Below are 24,439 nucleotides of genomic sequence, written 5' to 3'. Positions count from 1 at the left end.
AGAAATGTCAGATTACATTATAATCCTGCGTTTTAGTGCCTTTAACTCTGCACACATATATGTGTGTGTCACAGCTTTGACACGGGCCTATTGTGTTTGCCTCTCTTTGAGAAGAAAATAAAGGTAGACAACGCAGATGACTGCACAGACACACTTGTACTTTCACAAAACAACCACCAGCGTGCACATGAACACGCACATACTCGCTGGGGAGCGCAGACAGTTTCGGGGTCGGGAGGTGACGGAGCTGTGCAGAAGGACGGGGATCAATCTGTGCTGTGACTGAATCCTGAACCTGACTGATGTGTCACTGTGTCACGCATGGAGAGAAAAACCCACCAAACTGCAACAGCAACCGAGGGGCCAATTAAATTTCTATAATGAAATTATTTGAGTCTCCTAAAATGTTGCACAGAAAAGTGCACATTTGTTATAATACAAGAATTGAATGTTCTTGTGTTTGGAGGGGTTACGGAGGAATTTCTGCATTCTTAAACCCATATTCATTTGTTCAATCTCTTTTCGTTTCATTTGTATCCGTTTGCTGCTTCCTCGCTTTCTTAGGTCTCCGCGAGATCTTTTTCTTTCTTCAGCATTCTATAGAGGTTCTTACACATGCAAAAGATCTTGAAAAGTAAAGAAAACGCCGACAGAGGCTCATCTCTCCAACAGAAAACACGGCTCCTGAAACGCCCCTTTCAATAGCCCCACCTTTAATTTTGTGGCATCGCACGACTTCACAGAGTCACACATTTACATAATTTATGTCTGATGACTAGTTTGGCACCTAGAGTAAGAAATGATTTAGCACAGCTGCTGTCTTGTTGTTAGCCGTGCTGGCTCGGGCTTGGGTGAGCTGCCCATGATATGAGCCTAATATGTCTCCTTTAAAACATCACAGAGAAAACACCTTGGTGTAAAGCCATGCGCCGCATACCTCGGTGAGAGGCTTAAAGACGCCTCCATTGAAAAAATAACCCCTGGTTTATTGACGCTCGAGCTGAGACAGGAGCAAGAGCCCAGTCTGTAACTCTAGAAGACAACCTTGTTATTTTCAATAAACCTATTACAGGAGCTTCTTATGAAAGGCACGGGGGAGGCCGGCAGTTGGTTAGGTGTCTCTTTGCTTCGGCCGGGAGATTTCAGAGGATGCGCAGGGAAAACGATGCCAATCCCTACACCAAGGGATGTATTAAATGACGGGCCTAATTTAATATTGCAATATTGAGAGACCTGCTAAGGCACTTCCTGTGTCTAAAGGCCATCCAGGAATGGAGTAGTCGGGGGAATCGCTGAGTAAGGCGTTTGGGATACATTAGGGCGGAAAGGAAATGGTTTTGTGGTGCATGTTTACAAGGTGAAGAATGGGCACAGTGTGATTATTATGCAAAGACCGTCTACTTTTATATGAAGTCACGCGTCTAATGATAGCAGTGTTCCTATTATACGTATGCGTTGTATTCACTGACAATTACAAAGTTTCCCCACACGGAAGAGCGTGTGTCGAACATCCACACATATGCGATCGCCGCTGTACACCGACACACACGTTCATACCCACACAAATGGAACTGGTTAAAGTAAATCCAGGCAGGACATTTCAGGTCATGTTTGTACATTTGCATTCAAGCCCTTGGCATCCTGTCTTCAGAGGACAGGGCATGTCTAGTAATTTCGAATGTTTGGTGCTTGTAAAGAGATTATTCATCCCCTCGTGCAGGCACACAGATGCACACAGATGCACACACGCCCACATACACACACACACACGCACACACACACAAAGCCCGCACAGCACATGGCACACCGATCCTCTCTACAATGTTAAGCTTTACACCTCATCGGAAGTCAATCTTTACTGCGATCGTTGCACGCAGAAAGCCCTTACACAATCAAGAGAACCAGTAAAGGTTGAGGCAAAACCGCACACGCACACACAAACAGAAATCACACATCATTTAATCCCAGGTGCCTTAGGGAGTCTGAGAGAAATGGGGAGGCAGAACATAATTCCTGAACACGAACAACAAGAAATGGGATTTGTGTTGCCCCCCCCCCCCCCCCCCCCCGAGAGACGGACAGGGGAAATGAACAACAACAGGATGAAGGATAAAACGAAGGGACAAAAGAGAAAAAGCTCTGCTTGACAGTCTTATCCTGAGTCAATGGCAAAAAACAAGCAAACAAAAAAAAGACAATCAAAGTCATTAATTACAAATCTACAGACAAACAGTGGCGAGGGCTAATCCCGGACAGCTAGAAAATTGAGGAGCTAAGAGAGAGACTAATAGAATTAATGTGTGGCGGAGGTGATTGGTGGGAGCCATTTTGAGGCATCCAGTCGCCGCTTGGCCCCGTCGCCTATGAATGGCGCGGTAGTGAGACTGAGCCAAGACGGACGGAAGCCATGGCAGCGACGGCGGAGGTAGAGGCCCCCACAGAGGATACAGTGCAAACACTCGCCGCTCGTATAATGGACTGGAAAATTCCTCGCTTTGGCCTGAAGTACTAATGCGTGAAAAATGTTCATATAAATGTCTGCTTTGCTACTCGCTCGCTGATTGATATAACACAATAATGATTCATACTGGGTTCACATGAAAGGCTTTCACATTTATTGTCCTCAGCACCTGGAGGTGCTTAGCTGTTTCCAAGAAAATCGAAAAAATCCTCTGGCACACGTAGGGATACGTCCTCCTTCTCCAGGAGCAGCAGAAATGTTTGGAAGAGGTAGCGAGAGCAGTGATACATCCACTGGCGGACTCAGGATTTTTGAGGGGCGGGGGTGGAAAATATAAAAAGTGCACCTGCTGTATGCGGGGGGGGGGGGGGGAGGGGGGCACCCCGCAGACAGTCGGATACGTTTATAGTGAACAGAAAGGACACTTCACCACATTTTGTCCACCAGACGGGCACTTTATCATGTTTAATCTACCATAGGGGCATCCAAGAGGGCCCCTATGGTGCCCCCCCCAAATCAGTCAGTGGATACAACAGCTGAATAAAGAAGATGACTGCCACACGTAGCAAGTTCTGAGCTTCCCATAGTGTTTGACTGACATGTAACCTCTGGGAAAATACCAGAGCAGTGACCGCTTAGCGCCAATGATGTTGCCAAAAGCTAAAAAAAAAAAAAAAAATGAAAAGAAAAGGACGAAAACAAAATTTGGATGGCGGCCAGTTGAAGTGAGTAACAATAACATATTCTGTCGCTTGGAGAAACTGGAGCAAACACTGGCTGAGAGCCCCTGTCTTTGGATCTGAATTAAAAAAGCAAGCCATGACAGCGATTTCACAGACATCAACTGAGTTTTTTACGGCTGTGTCGATCGGGACGGTGATTAAAGAGGGGAATAATGAGACGTAATGCAAACACATGTCACACAGGCGCCACTGTATGGAGGGGGGGGGGGGGAGAGATAAGAGAGGATATTAGAGAGGAGAGAGAGGCCAAAAAAAAAAAAAGCCAAAAGGAAATGAAAATGAATAAATTATTAAACAAATAAGTGGCTTTAGAAAATGGAGAGAACAGAGGGCGTGGGACGGAGAGGGGCCATAGGAGAACGGCTGCGAACAGCCGCAAATCCTCTGGCAGAGAGAAAGAAGTGATGTGGAAGTCCTGCAGCCGTGCCGCTAAGCCCCCGCTGCAGATTAAACTGTATAGTAGTAAGGAGGGGTGGGGAGGCAGATAGAAGGAGAGAAAGAGAGGGGAAGAGAGAGAGAGAGAGAGAGAGAGAGAGAGAGAAAGAGGAGCTGCAGAGGGAAAATAAGGCTTTGTGGTCTGGCGCTGGTTCGCTATGTCAAACCATCATGCGTGCCACGGGGATAGAAGGGAGAGGGAGCAGAGTGTGGGGTGAGAAAAAGAGACAGGGAGGAGAACGAAGGGGAGGAGGGGAGGAAGGGAAGACGTTAAATGTGAGGGAGAAACTAAGATACAAGAGGAGAGAGGAGGGAGACGCTTCAGCCCTTGGCTCAGAATTTGTGTGTGTGTGTCTGTGTGTGTGTGTGTGTAAGCGTGGTTGGAAAAAATGGCATTGTTGTGGTTGTGCCTGGCTCCTTCAGTGTGTCTCCCTCTGATTGGAACATGAGGGTGGTAGCGGTGGGGGTTGGTGGGTGTTTGTGTGCAGGGATCGCCCCGACCACAAACTCCTGTCTCTGTCATTGTCTTTCATTCTCTCTGGATCTCTCCTTCCTCTATTTTCGTCTGTTCCTCATTACACATGCCCCGTATCTCCTGCCTGCTGTCTGAAGAATCCGACACACACACACACACACACACACACACACACACACACAGTACATGTAACGAATATGGAAATCTGATGCCAGTGTGTCTCTGTTAGAAAGCCGCCCGCTAAAAATGTCCGTGAGCACAAAAGATGTTTGCCTGCTATGTCTTTCTTTCCGCGACAATACTTTGATAAGAAATATAAAAGAAAAGGAAACAACCAAGCGGCAATTTTGTACTGAGAAAAAGAGGAGAGACGGAGCGAGAGCAAAGGGAGGGAGACGTGAGAGCTGCGGGAGAGGAGACAAAAAAACCCGCCTGAGTGGAGAACAGATGAAGTGAGGAAAGTCTTAAGTTAAATTTTTAATATCTCGCCATATGCTCCTCTCCACAGGTGAAGACATCTTTGCCTATTAATTACCGATTCACAGCCTGCATGTGGATACGATTGCGTGACGGACGGATGGGAACAGAAAGCAAGTGAGGGATGAGTGACGGGGGGAACAAACACACACAGAAAAAAGGCAAAGACAAAGGGATAAACGCGTAATGTGGACAGATAGATCAAGAGGAGGGATGACAGGAATACATGCTATCGATCAGGCTCAGATGTTGGAGAAGTATGGGGAAAGTGAGAGCGGGGGGGGGGGGCAATCTGGGAGTCAGACGGAGAAAAAAGACAGGAAGGCTGAGAGCGACGGACAGATGATAGGGAGAGCCGAGATAGATTGGAAACTGTCCCCTCCGACTGCCAGGTGAATCAATAGCATCGCTGCGCCTCCTCCACTGCTCTCAGCGGCTCGTCCACCTCCTCCACTCCTCCTGGCTCAACATCCCATCATTTTAAGCAAGCGGCAACGCAACTGGACGCCGGCTAACTGCAGCTGAAGCGAGAGCCTCCCGCCTGCCCACTCTGACTGTTACAGCCTGCTTTTCACTGAGAGGCTGTCTCTGGAAATAGCCTCTTTAACATACGTGATTTGATTCATGACAAGTAAGCCTTAAACACTGGAGCTCACTTTCTCAGCAATCCTTTCTATTCTGTATAATCATGTGTTTTTAAAAAAAAATGTTTATTCTTGGCAGAGATCTTTGTTTGCAGCAGTTTGACCCGAGCAGTGATCCGGCTCTGTTGACCCGCCCGTGTCAAACCGGTTTTAGACTGCGTTGGCCTGGTCTGTGGGAAACGAAGTCGCAGTCACTATAATTACCGACCAACCAAACTCACAACATCCCTGACCTTAACATCACCTCTCCCTAACCTGACCCAACCCTCGGGGCAATAACTTGGACATTTACGACATACGTGCGCACAGAAATGCGCTGACAAACATGTACGCTGGCATGCACACACACACACACACACACACACACTCACATGCACACACGCATGCACACAGCTGGCTCTGCAGACACTGGCATCCATCACATCTTGTGAAACTTAATCTCTCTGAGAGGAGGAACAGCTGCAGTGGCACGCATGTGCACACACACACACACACACGCAAACACAGTGGAAGATCAGCTGGGGTAAAGCACTTGTTCATCAACAAACTGGCATGTGACAAGGCACCTCTGACCTGAGAGTAACAGGCTACGGTCGTAAAAACTTGTTGTGGTCCACTTTCCTCATATGCCCGAACATATCTAGCAGGGTTAAAGCCGTTAATGACATTTAAAAAAATGTTTTTACATTAGAGGGTAATTTCCTAAAACCCTAATGCACTGCTTTTTTAGAAGATAATTACATCACTTCATCGTAGCGTTGTCAAAATATTGAAATATCGTTACATATTGATTCTGAGTGCTTGTTCAATACTGACTTTTCACAGTATTGATTAGAATAATGATAATCTTTATTTATATAGAAGCTTCCTGAACAAGGTTACAGGCGCTTGCACAAATAAAATGAAAAAACTGCACAGATAAGTTGGAAGACAAGATAAAAAAAAAACTGTTCTCAGAGGAAAATAAGGTCTCCAGGACTCTGTATGAAGTTATAAAGGTGGCAGGGTCCGCCACATATAAACAAAGTAAATCAGAGTATGAAATTGTGTTGTCCTTCAAGGTCAGTTTGTTTATTTAGTTTGTTTAAGGTTAAAACATTTGTCAAAGAAGATCTTTATCTTCTGATTAAAATGTCTTTAATTTCATAGTGCTCCTTTAAGTTAAAAAACAAAGACATCAGACAACATTATGCAAATGCACCACACCCAGTAATGCTAAAACAGTAAGGGTAAACAGCATTCACCTGAAAAAAAAAATGATTTCACATAAACCAAAACTCGATTTTAAGAATCTGAAAAAAACCTTTTCATAAAAATAAGTTCTTAAAAGAAGCTGTTACTGAGCAAGTCGACCTGAGCTCCTCGGGCAGGCTGCTCCAGCGTCTGGGAGCATTTACAGCAAAAGCCTGTTCACCCTCGGTCACCAACCTAGACTTTGGAACCACTAGTGGAGTCATTTCAGAAGACCTCAGGCTCAGCTTGGCACAGACGGGAGCAGGAGCTCAGTAGTGCAGCCAGGAGCCAGACTGGCATGGAGAGCTTTAAAAGTTAACAATAAAATCTTAAAAATCAATTCTACATTTAACTGGTGGCCAGTGGATGGCAGCTAAAAAGTATTCCTCGTACCTGCAACAAACTGGAATGCAACACTACTAGATGTGCTGTATCGCTCTCCTCTCCTAACACAGGATGACACAGGCGCCCATGCTGCACATAAAAGTTTATCCTCTAATAAAAATCTGAAAAGTTATTCCTTCAATGTTGTGTCAATTTTTTCCTTGTGGTATCGAACATGATATTAAATATCGATTCTGTTCTCAAGCTATTATGTCTGAGTTAGAGATTCCACTATCGTGACGACACTGCTTCACCATCAGCTTAACTCAAATACATACTGAGACAGCTGGCCGAGAAAAAGCAGCATAGGCTGTCAATCCACTGGGTCATTAAGGTAAAAAAATCATGAAGATGTTCCAAAACTGAAACATAGGGTTCCGTCTGTGCAGGTTTCTCATAACAACGCTTAACATGGATGCAGGGACACTTAGCAGAGAAACTGTGTAAGTAAACTGTATGCAAGATCAGATGAATGCATGAAGGCACCTCTCTCTCTCTCTCTCTCTCTCTTTGTGTCTCTCACATGTGTGTCTCTCCCATATGCTAACCTAATTGTTTTAAAAGTACTTGCCTGATTGATTTGTAATCTAGTGAGGTCTGTAATGCTGCCATAGACAGTGTTTGAGCAAGACTGCTGACTGCTGCTGAACACACACACACTCACACACACACACACACACACACACACACACACACACACACACACACACACACATGCATACACTCACTCACTCACACGCAGTCATCAGCACAGTACGGCACATTACAGTCACTGAGTTGTGTCAGAAGCATAAAGAGAAATATAGATGTCACGTAACAGAAATTGCAGCAGAGCTGTCAAAACACAAACAGTGTGCGATCACATCTCGGACGTGAAAGCAGATTGTGTAGGCTGCTGAACAGGGCATGCTGTGCTTTCACGGCAATCAACTGTCATCAAACATTTTCAGTTTCCAATAACCTCTTTTTAAAAATTGATCCAAATGGAGTCTGGTGGAACCCACAGGGACAGGAATTCGCCCATATAATCCACTGTGGCCTATTTGAGTCTAAAGTGTTCACGCAGTTTTGCATAAATTCACAGACAGCCCACTCAAAGAAAAAAAAACAAAAAAAAAAAACAGGTTCAACTCACTGACTGACTTGCCATTAACACAATCCATTTGCCTTGTGTATGCGAAATCAAAATAACGTCCATCCATCCAGTCGTGCACAGTGCTCGGTTCAGTCGTGAGAAAATACCTCTGGGCATGTTTAGAAGGTGGGGGGGCACCCAACCCTAGTGACAAGAGCAGGCGGGTTTAGAGCCTCCCTAATCCCTCGTCGACATAAAAAAACAAAAAAACAACCTCATTTTCAAGAGGCGCCACAGTGGGTGCAATGTGATGAACTGTATTTACTGTATGTTACCATCCCTGTGGCACCAGAGGAGAAGCAACCAGATCATGACTGGGTGACAGTCAGCTCGTACTGTAGCATCATGAAGGCATGGCAGACACTAATAATAATAACAACAATGATCATAATAAGAACAATAAAGCAGTGAGACCAATATGAACTCACGGCTGACTGACACCATAGCAGAGCATGAGGGAGACACCAGAGATCACCTGAGACACCAAATCCAAACAACTAAACTGCTCATGCTTCGCAAGGCGCAAAACAGGGTGCCAGTCATATGTGTGTGTGTGTGTGTGTGGTTGACACACACACACACACACACACGCAGATGCACGGGGCTATACCCGACTGCGTTATCGTAAAGAAGTTAACGCTCCGTGCGCAAAGGAAAAAAAACGCAAAACTACCACACACACGATGAGAGGGGAGGAGGAGGGGGGGAATACCGCGCTCACCATATCAGCATCCTGCCCGGCGCCGTCGTTGGGTAAAAAAGAAGAAGAAGAAGAAGAAAAAAAAAGAACTCGCAATCGTCTGGATGGATTCAAAAGCTCTCCGGTCCGTCTGTCCGTTCGTCGTCTCCTTCTCCGTGTTACATCCACCGTGGCTGCAGCCGCTCTGCTCTGCCCAAATAATCCAGCACCGTGCGTCTGTTTCCCTCCCTCCCTCTCTCTCTCTCTCTCTCTCTCTCTCTCTCTCTCTCGCTCCAATAATTCCCTCTACCCGGTGAGTATACGGCTGGGTAAGGTAGCTGTCAAGTCCTCACCCCCTCCTCCCTCCTGTGTGGTGGCTGTTCCTGCTGCTGCTGCTGCTGGAGTGAACTTGGGGTAGATTTTTGGTTTTCAAAGCCGCAGACGCCGCGCGTAATCCCCGCGACGTTGTTTCACAGTCCACAATGTGGCGTGGATGCGATGTGGAGTTTCCTTTTGTCATCGCTCCCTCGCCCGGCCAAGAGAGGAAAATCGTCCCGAGCAGCGATGAGGTGGAGGTGGAGGTGAAACGGATCAATGAGATGAGATCAATTTGGGCACGAAACAAACAAACAGTGGGTCCCAACATTATAGGGCCCAAACATTCTGGGCACAAATTGCAAGAAATAAGATAAGGAAAGTGAACTGTAATGACTCACTCCACTGGCAATGTTGTTCCCCTCAATTTCCTCAGTTAAACTCTAGATTAAATCTCTGTCAGAGTTTTTTTTTTTTTTCTTGTTCCCCCATCACACTAAAAAGGCTCTCTGGGATAATGTTTAGTTTCTTTTTTTTTGGGGGGGGGGGGGGGAGATTAAAAAAGGGGCCAATCACAGGCGCAATTTATCCGTGGAGACAAGTGGAGTCGATCTTATCTCCAGTGAGGAGCAGGTCTTTGATAAACCCCGGGTATCATCAGGACATTTCACGTTATTTAGGCCAAACACTTGCGAAAACTCGGGATGAGGAGGAGGCAAAGCCGTGGTGTGATCTATCTGAAGAATAATTTTTTTTTTTTTTTAATCTGGAAGTTTCTCTCTAATCGACGCGTCAACCAGAGTGCGGACATCTTTATGATAAGAACAGATCCAACAATCAGGATGGGGCCGCTCGGAGCGCAAAACCTCATTACGCCAGTGTGGATTTGATCGTCTGAGCTTTGTGTAAGTATGGTTAAAACATTTGCTGCAGCGCCGTACGTCGAAATCTTTATCAAAACATCCCAATAAAGCACAGGACCCTAAAGTGTCTAGTGGGGCTGGGTACTTTATCGATGGATAATCGATGGTGACCACACTGTTCCACTTGTTTCCGAATTGTAAACCTTTCCCCATCAACATCCACATGGCAGATTATTTATCAGAATTCTCACTATGTTGGTGTTCTGTGTGAGAACCATCAGTCATTACTGTCACAATATCATGTATTGCAATGTATATCTCACTATTATTTGAAAGCGACATCGTATCGAGATTGGCGTTTCCTGTCAGAGTGTAGTGTCTCTCAAAATATGAGCTTCTGACAGTGTGAACCTGAAAGTATTCTATAAAGGCGGGCCCCACAGAAACAGTTTTGGAACCTCTGCTCTAAACACAGAAGCCCTATGATAACATCAGTCCCATGCGAATCGGCATGACGGTAATTCAGCGTCGTGTTGCTTTTTAAAAATCTGTTTTTGTTGTTGTTAGACAACTGAAGAAGCAAGAAATCTGACTGCTGCTCACAATAAGTTGAATAGCAGTCAACAGCCTTGCTCAGAGATCGGATAAATTGACTCTTTGAAGTGATGACAGAAAAGCTCTTGAGCAACAAAGGTTGTCCTACTCAAGTACAGCTACAAAGCACCTGTTAGTCGATCTAATCTGCTGCAAATGTGCATTAGAAAATTAGGAAATTGACTCTAAACTGTATAAAGAATGCTGCTGAAGATCCAACATGTCACTGCTGAAAGTTGAAGCTTCACTTGGCTTTGACATCATATCCAGGAGATAAGTCAGTAAATACCAGTACAATACATACTTTGCTTATGCCGTGCAAGTGCACACGGGGTGGTAATTTGTAAATCACACGAGGTCCCCTTGGTCATACTGGTCCCGTGTGAATAGGTGTCAAGACTGTCTGTTTGTGTGCTGACATACAGACAGGAGGTCAGCCAAAGAGGGGGGGGAATGGGAGATTTTAACACCAACTTTTTTAGAATTTTAACACATGCTTACACCACAAACACACACATACAATCACCTGCACACAAACTTATCGGGGGTGTGCTGACCTAGAACACCACACACAATCAGTGGTGCAGTGGATTCCCATCAGCGCAATGTAAATGAGACGGAGGAGCGTAGAGCGTCTTTGGTTGCAGAAAACTCCTCAGCTCACTGGGTACAAGAAAACACAACCCCAGGCTTGGGAATCACACTCCTGGCGCACGCACACACGGACACACAGACAGACGCATTCCCTCACACGCGCCAGAGACAGATGCCACACATACACAATGTGCACACAGTCACAGTCACACACACATAGTCGCTCAAAAGATAATAGCTCACACATCAGAGATAAGGGTTTTGCTATCGAGATAGCTTTACAGACCAAAATGGAATCTGGAGCTGTATTTGATGGGCCTCATGACATCACAGTGCACACACACATAAGAACACTGCATACGCACTGATCTGCAAAGACAATTAAGAGGCCATATAGCTCCAATAAATACACCCTATGTTGCAAATTGAGTTATGATGTTTTTGCTTTGTTGCTTCACACCTGGGCGCCCATCTCACTGTCAACACACATCTTCACCACTCCCTAGCAGCTCTCCATTTAATATTCAAGTCGTCCACTGATAAATATGTATGGATATATGGGTTCAATATTCAACATGCGCGCGTGTGTGTATGCATGGATGCTCACTGTATGTGAAAACACATGACTGTCCGCACACATGCTCACTCGGGTTCACACACTCCCCGCAGGCATGCTGCGCACACTGTCAACCAACTAATTTATCAGTTTTCAATGTTTTTTAAGTCATGCATGAACTCTGCCTCTCCTCGGCTCTCTGTATCTACAATCGCTAACCCGGCTCAACACATCCCTGTTCCCTACGCTTGCACGAAGACACAAATTTGGACGAGTGACAAGTTGAAACGCTGTCTCTGCTTTATTGGAGATATCGTCTGCACCAGGGTTAGCATGCAGGCTTAACAAAATACTCCGGGCTGTTACGCTGCAGCATGAGAAATTTTTATCAATTTGGAGTGCATGCTTTTCATAGAAAATGTCCTGCTCACTTATGGTTTTAATCCTGTGATCCGGAGATAATAAGTCCTATGCTCTACATATCGCAACACCAGCAATATGTGGGCTTTGAATGTTCTAAAAATAGGATGAGTGTGACTGATAGAAAATATGAAATATATCTCGGATTAAAAATATTTCTCTGATTTTTCACCTACTAGCAGGCAGTTTTACATGGTTAATGGTGGAAACTGTAACTAAATAATTGTCCTTTAAACTGCCAAAGTGTGACTTCACCAGTGTGTACATGAAGCGTAGGATATCCAGCTGAGTAGCCACAATGAAAGAGCCTCAAAGATGCTCAGTTAGAGGTACAATATCCTAAAGATTGGTTGACATGATGCTCAATAATGAACGTTTATGAAAACATTGTGACCCATTGATATTATAATCTGACCTGTGATTTACACCATGGCCTGTTAGTGGCACAAAAAGGACTGTTGGACAAACTTTGCTGGACTAATGAGGCACTGGTGAAGTTGTACAGTATCTTAAGTATATCTCGGACTGACCACTGCTGAAACGAGCTGCCACACAGCAGAACATTCTGACCCATTACAACAAGGAAAAACACAACCAATGACATTAACGATGGCTCCATTCCATTTAGGTGTGCCAGATAGTCAGCTGCAACCCTGAAACTGGAACACCTACTGCTTATGAAACAAATAAAACCATCATTAATGTTAATAATTACAGCTGTGCTTGGAAAAGTCACAGATATCTGGCAGGAGTTGTTGGTGTATTTCTTTACAAACTAGCCAACTGACCTCCATAGTCATTACAGAAAGAAAGAAAGAAACTACTTTCTTAATCTAATGACAGTAAACTGGCTAAATGTTTATTCTTTCTGTGCAAAAATATTGATGTTGCTGCGCTAAACAGATTTCATTATCATTGAGAAAAGAGAACCCTCATTTTACCAAATCTCATTAAAAATGATAAGTAGTAGAATCATTTTGTGAAGAAACAATGAAAAACAAAAGGATATTGTGTCGGTTTAAGATAAATACAATTTATTATTTATGTTATTTATCCCTTGCAATATGTGCCACTGCAAATTGCCAGCGTTCTTGGGCAATTGTAACACAATGTGCTCCAAGTAGGTCAAAAGTAAAAGTTCACCCAAAAGTGAAAATTCAGTCATTAACAACTCGTGTTGTTTACAAGCCAAAATCTTCACTGTAGCAGCTAAGCTAAACATGTTAGCGTCTGAAGCGGGTGCATTAGCGTGACAAGGGTGTAAGTAACATCTTTTAAAATCCCTTTTGCCAAAAGTTGTTATAGCCCCAAATATGAATATCTGCTGTAATCATCATCTCTTGATTAACCATTAATGAAAATAGAACATCATTGTGTGAACCCACCCTTAACTGACCTCAGGCGGCTAAATTCTACTGTGTGAAATCGAAAGGACGGCTAGCAGGTGGAGAATAACATTATGATACGTTATAAAATAAGCTTTAAAAGCCCAGAAAGACTCAGGACACGGATCCTGGTTTCATCACCTTGAAAGTTCACCTCATGACTTATGAGAGGGGTGCGGAGCGGCGGCCCATTAAAGCCATGACATTTCAGTAATTGCCTCTAATCTCAGCATCATGGAGAGCCGCAGTGCCACCCACTCGCACCGTTTGCTCGCACATGCCCTAATCATGGTCTTTTCCCACACATATACTCGACCCCACGCACCCCGCCACTGACACTTCACCCCACGAGGAAACAAGCAGGAAAAAAATGTTCCTCCAGCTTTGAGGATTTGTGACTTTATGATAAGTCACACCGTTTCTCCTTGAATGTGTGTATGGAAATGCGACTCACAAATACATGCCCAGATGTATTATACACACACACACACACACACACACACCGCATCATTATACCTTCCTTCCTTTAGATGCTGACCTGCCGTTTTTTTTGCCAGTCCTCCTGTCATTTGTTTTCTATCCAGACCTGCGAGGCTGCAGTGGGCTGCTCACCATTAGTGGCTGGGCTGGTTTAAGTGGTGGTACCTTCCCTAGTTGCACCTCGACAATTACAACCATAATTTCATAGAGGGGGAGACTAATACAGCTAACAAGGAGAGCGCAGTCGGAGGGATGTGAGGGGACAGGCCGCCGGTCGGTTTATCACACATGATCTACAATCAAATATCGGGATTACATTACAGGGGTAAACCAGAATGACATGTTTTTTTTCCCTTCCTTTCATGATTTCTTTGCCACACACGTGTTAAAATTCACCAATTGAGTCTTTTGTAAACACGCTGCTCCAGCTCTGACAACAGGCGTTCTCCTCTGGCTTAGCTTTGGAGAGAAAAGCTAATACGGAGCTTTTGCGAGACACCGAAAAATTGATCAGTTCACCGGCAGCGGAGGCTGAGCTGAAGCGCTTCTCTATCTACATGTATAACAGCAAAATACTCTATTGCTCGAATTGATTTCTCACAAGCCCAACACAGATGAGCTTAGCCGGGCTGAATTATGTGTTATAGGCTCAGAATGTTAAGCAGCATCACAAAAGAAACACCCAGGGTCGTGCTGTGATATGCACTTTAATCATGCACAGGAGACAGATGCGCCGTGTTCCACGAAAGGTGGTGGTGTGTCAGAAAGAGTGACAATTAGGGGGTGACAGGAGGAAAAAAAACAAAAAACGGAAGAAGCAGAGAGCGAGCAGCCCAGCAGTCCTAAAGAAGCTTTTATTGAACACTAAGACGGGAGTATAGAATGATGAACATCCAGCCTGCTCTTTTCACATCGCGGAAATTGCATTTGGGAATATTGAGCTGGCTGTTATGATGAAGTACACAGCCTTTCCTCCACGCACACACGCACACACGCACGCACGCACACACGCACACACGCACACACGCACGCATGCCTGCACGCCTGATGCATACACGCAAACATGCACAGTTTTTCATGGTCGTGCATATTAGCAATACAGAAAAATATCATATTTACAGAGTCAGAGCTGCTGTGCACGTGTCACGCGCACGCACAGGATCTCATTTAGTCTGTGTGCTCGGGGTTGGATGAGCACTGCCTACTATTGAAAGAGCGGAAATGAGAATCGGTGCAAACAGGCGGAGAAAGAGAGAGAGAGAGAGAGAGAGAGGGAGATGGAGAGAGGCAGAATTGAGAAAAACATCGGGAGAAGAGGAAGTGGCAAGGAAAAGAGAGACAGGAGCGAGGAATAAATGAGTGAACGATAAAGGGAGGGAAGGGAGAGCGCGTGAACCCGAAGAGAGGCGTCCTCCACTTGCACTGTGGCGAGTTATTTTTTTTTTTAAAGGCTGTCGCTGATGCAGCCGCAATTCACACATCCAGGATTAGTTTCCACATTCTGATCAGTTTGGGAGGCAACAGGTTTCTGAACAAAAATGGCAGGCAGACAGACCATTAACCAGGGCTGCTGACTCCATCAGAATGAGTGACGAATGACAAGCTAAGCAGCCGCAGCATTAGTGGAGAACAGCAAGGGTGCATTGTGTGGGATCCTCGAGGCGGGTGCACGGACCGTGAGAATGTAAAACGGGAAAAGCATGAGCAAGAGTGGTCATTTGTGCAAAATAAAGACGCTTCGCTGAGGTTATACCTGAAAACAGGTCTAACAAACCAGACTACATCGATGTATGGACAGATTATGACTCGAAAAAATGTTAGACAAAGGAAGATCATCATATTACACATGCAAACGCACACTTGCATAGATCAATAGCCCTTGTTATTGTTTGCACAAACGCAACATATGACTGAAGGAATATGAACTGCAAAGGGGGCTGTCAGTTACATACTGTACGGTACACGCTTGACTGGCAATTTCTCCTATGGCAGGCAACAAAGGCAGGCGGTAAAGTAAAATACAATCAGTGCATCACACACATTCACGCACACCCCTGCTCGCACACACACTCGCTGGAGCACACACGGGTCATGGAGAAGTGGCTGTCATTGTGATTGGTTCCTGCTGCTGAGGGCGAACCCACAATAGCCAATTATCTGTCATTATACACCACAGCAGCTCTTGCGGCCTGGATGCCGCCGTGTGTGTGTCTGTGTGTGTGCGTGTGTGTCATAGTGGGAGAGATTGGCAAATTGCTAGTTATAGATTTCAGTGTACTGAAAAACGAGAAGAGAAAATGTAGAGGAAGAAAAAGATGAGGAGGAGGAGGGTGGTGTTGGTGGTGGTTGGGGCTGAGAGGGGGGAGAGTTTTGAGGAGGCCGTGCAGAAATGTGCAGAGTGAATATGAAAAGGAAACAAAGCAGAGGTCGATGATCATGTTTGACGGCTGGAGCGAAGATGGGATCACGGGGAGCCGCAGACCTCTGGTGAGCTGCGTGCTGATGACAGACGCATGGCGACCAAGCGACGCCTGATGCAGCAGGGCCGCAGCGTAGATGGACCAGATTGACGAGTGCCTCATCTTGTATGATCGGTGTGTGGCCAAGCCGTGACCAGCGTGTGGCCTAATTTTGAAACATTATATGACGGCGTCTGGCGTAACGGCACCACTTTGCATTTTTATCCCCGAGAACAGACAGCGGGGCCCACACATCCGCTCCGAGTCACAGCAGCTCGTCGCTTTCAACGACCGGGCAATTTGTTTAAATTAACAAGGCGGGTGGCGGAGAGGTGAACTGCTCCCTCTCATTTTCTCATTATATGGATGTGAGTGCGCGCGCGTTCACCGCATTCAGCTTTACAAAATGGGTTACGGATAGTTAGAAAGTCTCCCAGCCATTATGGATGCAAATCTGACCACGGTGATGGCAGAAAGATTCTGTGACAATTAGAGGGTGGAAATATAGCTCTTTTTCAGTCAAAGCTGTAGAAATCATTATTTTATTTTTTTTGAGCAGCGTTTGAATAGTGACTAATGAAGTGGGGGCAGTGATGGCCGTCGATTCGTCACATCAAACAATGCCTTGATTTGACAGTTCAGTTTAAACTTCAGCCTAGTCACAACCCCTGTAAATTTGGAATGTCACATGTTATGAGCTACTCAGCAAGCGTGCGACGCCAGGGAGATGATAGATCACATCTGTGTAACATCCATCAGTCAAGATCAACTTTTGCACGTCTGGTGATTGTGAAAGAATGGCTGTCTTGACGTCGGTTGATGTGCAAGTCAAGCTTAATATCTGGACATCAATTTGTGCAAAATCTGAACTAACCTGAGCTGTTTTGAAATGCAGGACGTTTTTTTGACAAATAGAAATGCGAAATACCTGTTAAATAAATAAAAAATAATTACATTTTTATAAGCACATCAATAATGAAATAACACAGCAAGTTGATATCATGAATTATTTCAATGTTGTTCAATTAGTTATAGTTACATGAGGTTGCAAAGGGGCAGATATTAGGATATTTTCCACAGAGTCATGTATTTAAGGCCGCTTCTGGCTAATGTCCTGAGATGAAATGGACAAATGGGACTAAGGCCGGCCAACCAACGGGAAATCAGAGACTGCCGTGCCCACATCTTTACAGAGAACCGTCTCGACCGCAGCTTCTCAGATAAAGCTGTTGCACTCGACGGGTGGAATCAAGTTCTTAGCCTCGAGAGCGCAAAGCGAGGAGAGGTGGACTGTGCGTTCACATCTTTGATGCTTGGCGCGGGCATAGTTCGCTGAGGCAAACTTGTAATGTGAAGATGCCAACAATATCATCATCATCATCTTGTTGTTGCTGTTTATGTTCACAGAGCGGCAAATGAGAGTGACAGAATGATTTCCCTGAGGTATTTGTGTTTTGTGTGTGCATGTTTATATGCTTCATAACTGTATTCATGTTCTCAGCCAACACTCAGCTTGAAAAATTTAACTTGATTGGAGTAATTAACGCTGGGTATAACTTCAATACAAATATGATGGCTCGGTGTTAAACTTTCATAATGATGATAATGATGAATTATCATCCATTCTGTGTCCAACCTGATACAATGTAGATGAATTGGATTTAGTCATTTCTAACTGAAAGAGTTAGAGAATGACTTTCGAGAAACTCAACAGCAATACATTATTGAAGAAACACTGTCGGAGCCACAGAGGATAAAGCCCAGACCTCCTGGTTTCATTTCAACCACTTTCTACCAAAGAAATGGTCCAAATGAAAGCTGTTAACGCTTATTGTGCATATCCAGAGTAACCAGGATGCAAGAATGACAAGTCGCTGTTGAATATTTGAAAGGCCATTTTTCATCTCTGCGAGCACCACCAAGGAAATTTCATTCACTTTCATTGTGTCGAGGTGACGACAGAAGTTTCAGAGGAGAGAAGTGCTCAAAAAAACCTCAAATGCTCAGCACGTAACACTGAAAATACGTGGATACCATAGATACCAGTGATAAAATACTTGCTCTGTTATATACTTTGCTCTACTTGGGTGAACTGTGGCTCTAATACTTAAAAGAGGTTGTAATGTATCTAACATCTAGATGTCTAGATGTGCTTAATACCTACTCAATCCTCCTCGTCTCCTGAGGGACATAAGGCCACAATAATCTTCCTTCACTGTCTGTATCCCTGACAACATGTTGAGGCTCACCTCAGATAAAGTTAATCTTCACTGCCTTGTCTGCCGAAGTCTGGAGTTTTGGTTTCAGTCCATCTTAGCGGAGCCTTGTTGATGTGATCTTTTGTGTTTCTTGGTAATTAACAAATGTTAGCATGCTTACACACTTTATGAAGATGGTGAGCATGGTAAACATTACGGGTGTCAACATTCTTTGATATGACTTTTTGACTTTAGGGTCAAGTGTCAGTTTAAACATCTTTTTTTTTCTTTCTGCCAGCCGTAACATCCAAGCACTCTCATAACTGGAGTTGTAGAGATCAACACATTAAGATTTAGGAACTACAGCATCTGCAAGGTTGCACTGCAATGTTTCTACACTGGCTGGCCCCCACCGTAGGTTCTCCTACAGGCATGATAGGGGAGGGATATTCAGTTGGTTGCAATCTGTGTGTTCCCTGCTAGCTGCCACTGAAGTCTGAAACCCTGGTGGTTTAAAAAAAAAAAGTTAATTTCCCAACAACAGCTTGACTTTATCCTGGTGTTTTTTTGGCCATGTCAGGGTTAGGCAAGTTGGGGAAAAAAAAAAAAAACTTCTGTTGACGTCCTTCTATGTCTTGCTGTCCTCGTACTGTAGATAATAAAAGCGAAGAGCTCCACAAAAAGTAGTGGCTCACCATTTCATAAAACTGGTGCCAGAGGTGTTTTATTAATGTACATCACCTGTGTTTTAGAGGCGGCGGTGTCAGGACCTGCGTGATGGCAAAATGCCAAGGTTGTCTTTTCTTGTATGTTATGGTAGATTAGATTCTGGAGGAAAAATAGCAGACGCTCATAATTTCCCATCTCATTGGACTGTATAGTTGACCCTGTAAGTCATGAGGTAACAAATAAAAATGTAATTCATGGATGTTTTAAAACACTTTATGACCTGGATGTGAAATCTCTGTAGCTTTCGGTTCCTGCCATCCCAGCTCGATAATTGATTTCTAAAGCTTCTTTGCATCCCCATTGAACTGTCTCTCTATTTAAGCTTGAATGGTCGTGACGCATGAACCGAACTCATCACACCATCCACCTTTGAATAAATCCATCTTACTGTACATTCTTAATACACATCCAGTGTGTTTATGAACGCTGATCTGTCTCTGCCAGTTTTAAAGCTATGCTCCCATAATCCCCATTCTAAACCACTGCCTGCATGTGTGTGTGTGTGTGTGTGTGTGTGTGTGTGTGTGTGTGTATGTGTATGTGTGTATGTGTGTGAGTTGTCCCTTTATGTCTGTGTATTTGAGGCATGGTATTTAAGCTTCGGGCTTTCAGAGGGCCTCTCTTTCCCACGCCTTTCACACTATATGTAATACCATAGATAGCTCTCCAGTCGTCCACTCCTCTCCATCGAACCACTCAACACAATGGCCCGCCTGGACAGAATCACTCTGCACTGCGCCGTCAATATCTCCATTACCGTTTCAGTCAACAGAATAAACACAGTGAAAATTGAATGGTTACGGGTAATATTACTTTTGAATGAGCTGATGAAATGGGTGCAGCGATGATAAGAGCGAGGGGCTGAGATGGGGAGGGGTGATTATGTCAGTACAGCCAAGGCATAAAAGAGCGTTGGCTGCGTTTCTCCCAGTCTTTCCTTTTCCTTCGTGATGACTGACTACATGTCAGTCCAGAAAGAACTGGTAAAACGGACACAATATGCGAAAAATGCATGCGTATTCCTTTGAACCAAAGCAAACTTTGTCTAAAATCGTCTTTTGTTTCAGTTGTCAAAATGTTCATCTCACACATGTAGCCTATAATTAGTTTTAATCTGGCTGCTCTTCTTTCAGAGTGCCGTGGCTCTAAAGATGAGGGGGTCACGAGATGATTAGGAGGACGCAGTAGGAAAGCAGAAGAGATAAAACTCGCCTCCTCCAAACTGTGTTCATTTATTTCAAACTTTCCTCTCGTCTTTTTTTCTCTCTTGAATTGCTTGATCATTTTAACAAAAAACAACCCCTCCAGTTGTGACAGTTGTGCTGGATATGAAGGGCCTATTTGCAAAAAAACAGTTATCTCTGTTTTGGTTCATTTTCCTGAAATGGTATTGTATTGGTTTCTTTATTGTAAAGGGCCAGTGTGTCCTTTAAGGAGCCCTGTTGTGCTTTTAAGATGTGTTCCTTTCCTTTAGTGTTCTTGTGCATGTAAATAATCTTGAAAGTTAAAACAGAAGCTCCATTCTCCCACGGAAAACACCCGCCCCTGAAACGCCTCATCAGTAATCTCACCCTTAATTACGTGACTCTGTGACACTATGTCACCGTGTCACACATTTGCATAATGTATGCCTAGCATCCAGTTTGGCACATAATAATTGATTTAGCATAGCTGCTCTGCTGTTGTTGCATGTGTGAGCTGGCCAATCAGAGGAGACTCGATATCTGGGAGGGGTGACCTTAAAGAGACACAAGTCAAAAGAGAGCGTTTGAGACAGAGGGAGTACAGCTGCAGCCCTCGACAGTATGAGAAAACCGATGTGTTTTTTGAGCGCTACAGCTTGTAAACATAATCTAGTAGTAACCCAACCTGAGAATGAGCATAAATTGTCTCTTTTAAATCCGCCAACCCCGTTTTTGCAGAATAACTCTTCATATGAATTTCATTACAAAGGGTTGCATGAAAACATTCCTTCATTTTCAGGGATCAAGTCAAGTTTAAGGGGCATTTTTGTGCCTTTACTTGAAAGCAAACAGTACAGAGTGACAGAAAATGAGGGGAAGAGACATGCAACATAGGTCCCCAGCTGAACTTGAGCTAGGGACATCAGAATGACATGGTCAGCAGCTTAAACCCCTCGGCCACCATGGTGCCCCTCAGATGTGGTCACGCCCATAGAGCATACTCACAGTTACACTGATGAAAGAGGAGAAAGACACCTTGGAAGGCATGTGAAAGAATGTGAAGAAAGAAAGAAAGAAAGAAAGAAAGAAAGAAAGAAAGAAAGAAAGGTGGAGGAAATGATGGGCTCTCCTGAGTGTTTAAGAATGGTGCCTGATGATGAATAGAAAGAGGACTAAGAAGTTGATGATGGGACCCTCAGCAATGATAATCCCATTAGCACTGTACTGCATTTTTAAGCTCTCCACTAATGACTGATGTGTGTGTGTGTGTGTGTGTGTGTGTGTGTGTGCACGTGTGTCACATGTGTAAGCACGAACAGTGTGTGCGCATGTGTGGCTGAGTCCTGCTCGGACCATCCTAATTATCAGATGTTACTCATGTGAGGGTAATTACAGCATCCCAGACAGTGGGAACAAGGCAACGAATGACCCAGAAATCTATGGGCTAATGAAGCGATAAGACACACACATACACACATACACTCGCACACACACACACACACACACACACACACACACACACACACACACACACACACACACACACACACACATGTTCTCATTCTCCGTGTCTTGCTCTCACCTCACACAGAGACAGGGGCAGAGCGCAAGAAAAGAAAGAAACAGTCAGAAAGAGTGAAAGGGGAACAATGTTTCCCTCAGACTGCATTAGAGCGAGTAGAGAGATTTGGGAGGAGCAGTCAAGGGACGCTCTGTCAGGCAGCTTCAAGCTCAGCCCTCTTCCTCGTATGAACTAATCTGGCTGCTCTCTGTTCTCTGTCATATCTGGCCACGGCTGCGATGCACTGTGGTCCGCTTCCACCGGCACGGATTAAGCTCGGCTACCCAAGACTAAATTCTTTATTGAAGAATCATCTAGGTGTAATCCCTGTGTGAAGCCAGCCCCGTACAGTACAGCCCATTATATCTCTCACCCATGACTACTACACAAAGCAAGGCGGCACACACGGTTGATGCAGGAGACAAGCGTTGGGGACAGTTTGCAGTGTGCATGGCAGCAGAGCCCCGGGGGTTATTTATTTAAATCGTTACGTAAAATGAGATCGGTTCACTTAAGGTGGCCCCCCCCAGGAACACGTCAACTCGTTCTCAGTCCTGGCGGGATGTTTTTCACCTCAGTGATTAAAATATTAAAATTTTAATACACCCTGTCACATATTTCTTTGATAATCCCGTCTCCTAGTCTTTCATATTTGCATTAACATTTAATATTTGCATTTTCTATTTGATTCTGGTTGAATTTTTTAGTTAAAAGAAAATATTGCCTTTTAATGACTTTAACAGGCAGAAAACACAATGTCCCAATAATGCTACAATGTGAGGATAGAACCAAAATGTTATACATGGATTGCTGTGAAACACTTTATCTAAACTTGATCAAAAACAATGCAAGAAAAAAAAGACGTCTAATCAGATTTCATAGAATGTAAACCGTCCAAAACACTTCCAAGAGTTAACATATTAACATATTATTCCTTCATTAATATTTTAGAGTTAAAAGTTTGGGCAGGTTTCAAAAGACTCTGACCTCCCAAAATAAAAGACTGATGCCATGTCATAGAAAATAAAACTTCTATCGACAAAAGCAGTAACCTGGTGTCTTATTGCTGTTGTAAATCTGGACTCAACTTAGCGAGTTTTGTGTATATATACATGTTTTTTCTGAATTCGATTCCAGCAACATGTGTCAAACGAGTTGGGTCAGGGGCAACAAAAGACCGGGGGAAGTTGTGGAATGCTCCAAAAACACCTGTTTGGAACATTCCACAGGTAAACAGGCTCAAGTGGTAACAGGTGATCGTATCATGATTAGGTGTGAAAGGGGTGATGTTCACTACTTTGAGAAACACATAGTTGTATAAAGGCTGTCAGTACATGGGCCAAATATGTGAGTCAGCGTCGGTTTGAGCCACTCTTGCAACCTGACTTGACAGAATGCCAATAATGTAATAGTTTGGTTGTAATAGTAATGTAAAACGTTTTTTTTAATATGATGTCTCTTTGGAAAGAGAGAGAAAGCGAACTCAGGGACACTTCCTAAAACTGTTGTTGGCACGTGTAAATACATGTTTTTATATACGTTGTACACAGCACTCCAAATCTTTTTGGAACTGTGGTTGTAGTTCTCAGAGACCGAGGGCATTGGATCAGCGCTGTGTTCTGGCACATATCCTGAACTGAGGTACTGGAAACGGTATCCAGAGAGAAAAAAAGATGAATTGGCGCATCCCTTCAGACAACCAGCGGACACAAAGACACAAACACCCTAAAGGGGTTCCCAAACTTGACTACATATGCTCTGGCTTGTGACCCCTTAAGACAAAGCTGCCAGTCATGCCTGGGTTCTGTCAGGTTAACCAAAGATACATTTTCTCTTCTCAGGATGCTTCGCTTGACATTTCTAGATGCCTGAGGTTGTAGAACTCTCTGATACTTCAAAAAAGCAAAAAACATGGAGACCTCTCAGGTTTATCTGAGAAGTTGCTGTGGGGGTCTTGACCCTCGGGCTGATGAGCACTTCCTCAGAACACGGACAGAAAAACTTATCAACAGGCTGAACTTGAGCCTTGTTCTCGAAGCGGCAGGGTGCCTCACACAGCACTGTTTCACAGTCTCTGTGCAGAGGGCATTTCTCTTGCTTGTACCAGTTTGCACAACAGCTCCATTGACGCGGCAATTTAAGTGATAAGTGATACTGAGTGCGACCTACTCATGGTGTTGGTCTGCGAGGCAGAGCAGGTTACCCTCGGCCCACACTGCCTCCATCACAGGGCCCCCTTCTCTGTTGCTCCTGCGCAGACTGAACATGTGTGTGTGTGTGTGTGTGCGTGCGTGTAGACATGACTGACTGTGCGTTCGAGTGAATTGTCTTGATCATATTCCCAATTACACAGATGAGTGTCTCTTCAATGCTGTACTCTTTGGCAATAGACGCAAATAAACAGACATGAATGTCGCGCAAACACACCCACTCGT

At 44.4% G+C, this 24,439-nt stretch overlaps 1 protein-coding gene across 32 annotated transcripts in view; it reads right to left on the bottom strand.

Annotated features, from left to right (window-relative positions):
* The window catches only part of ptprdb (protein tyrosine phosphatase receptor type Db), a 172,451-nt gene that overhangs the window by 95,626 nt on the left and 52,386 nt on the right, over positions 1 to 24,439 (bottom strand). Inside the window, exon 1 of one of the 32 annotated variants that reach the window (XM_030437702.1) lies at positions 8,709 to 9,100. The exons of 30 other annotated variants lie outside the window; for them this stretch is intronic. The gene's annotated coding sequence lies outside the window, so the exon portion shown is untranslated. Of the gene's footprint in view, positions 1 to 7,987; positions 8,007 to 8,708; positions 9,101 to 24,439 lie in introns of those variants that run through there. One more of the 32 variants, XM_030437778.1, reaches the window with a different exon arrangement.

Source organism: Sparus aurata, chromosome 1 (assembly GCF_900880675.1).
Source record: "Sparus aurata chromosome 1, fSpaAur1.1, whole genome shotgun sequence".
In the NCBI taxonomy this organism is placed as follows: Eukaryota; Metazoa; Chordata; class Actinopteri; order Spariformes; family Sparidae; genus Sparus; species Sparus aurata.
The sequence above is the reverse complement of the archived record's forward strand: the minus strand, read 5'-3'. Positions and strand labels throughout refer to the sequence as shown.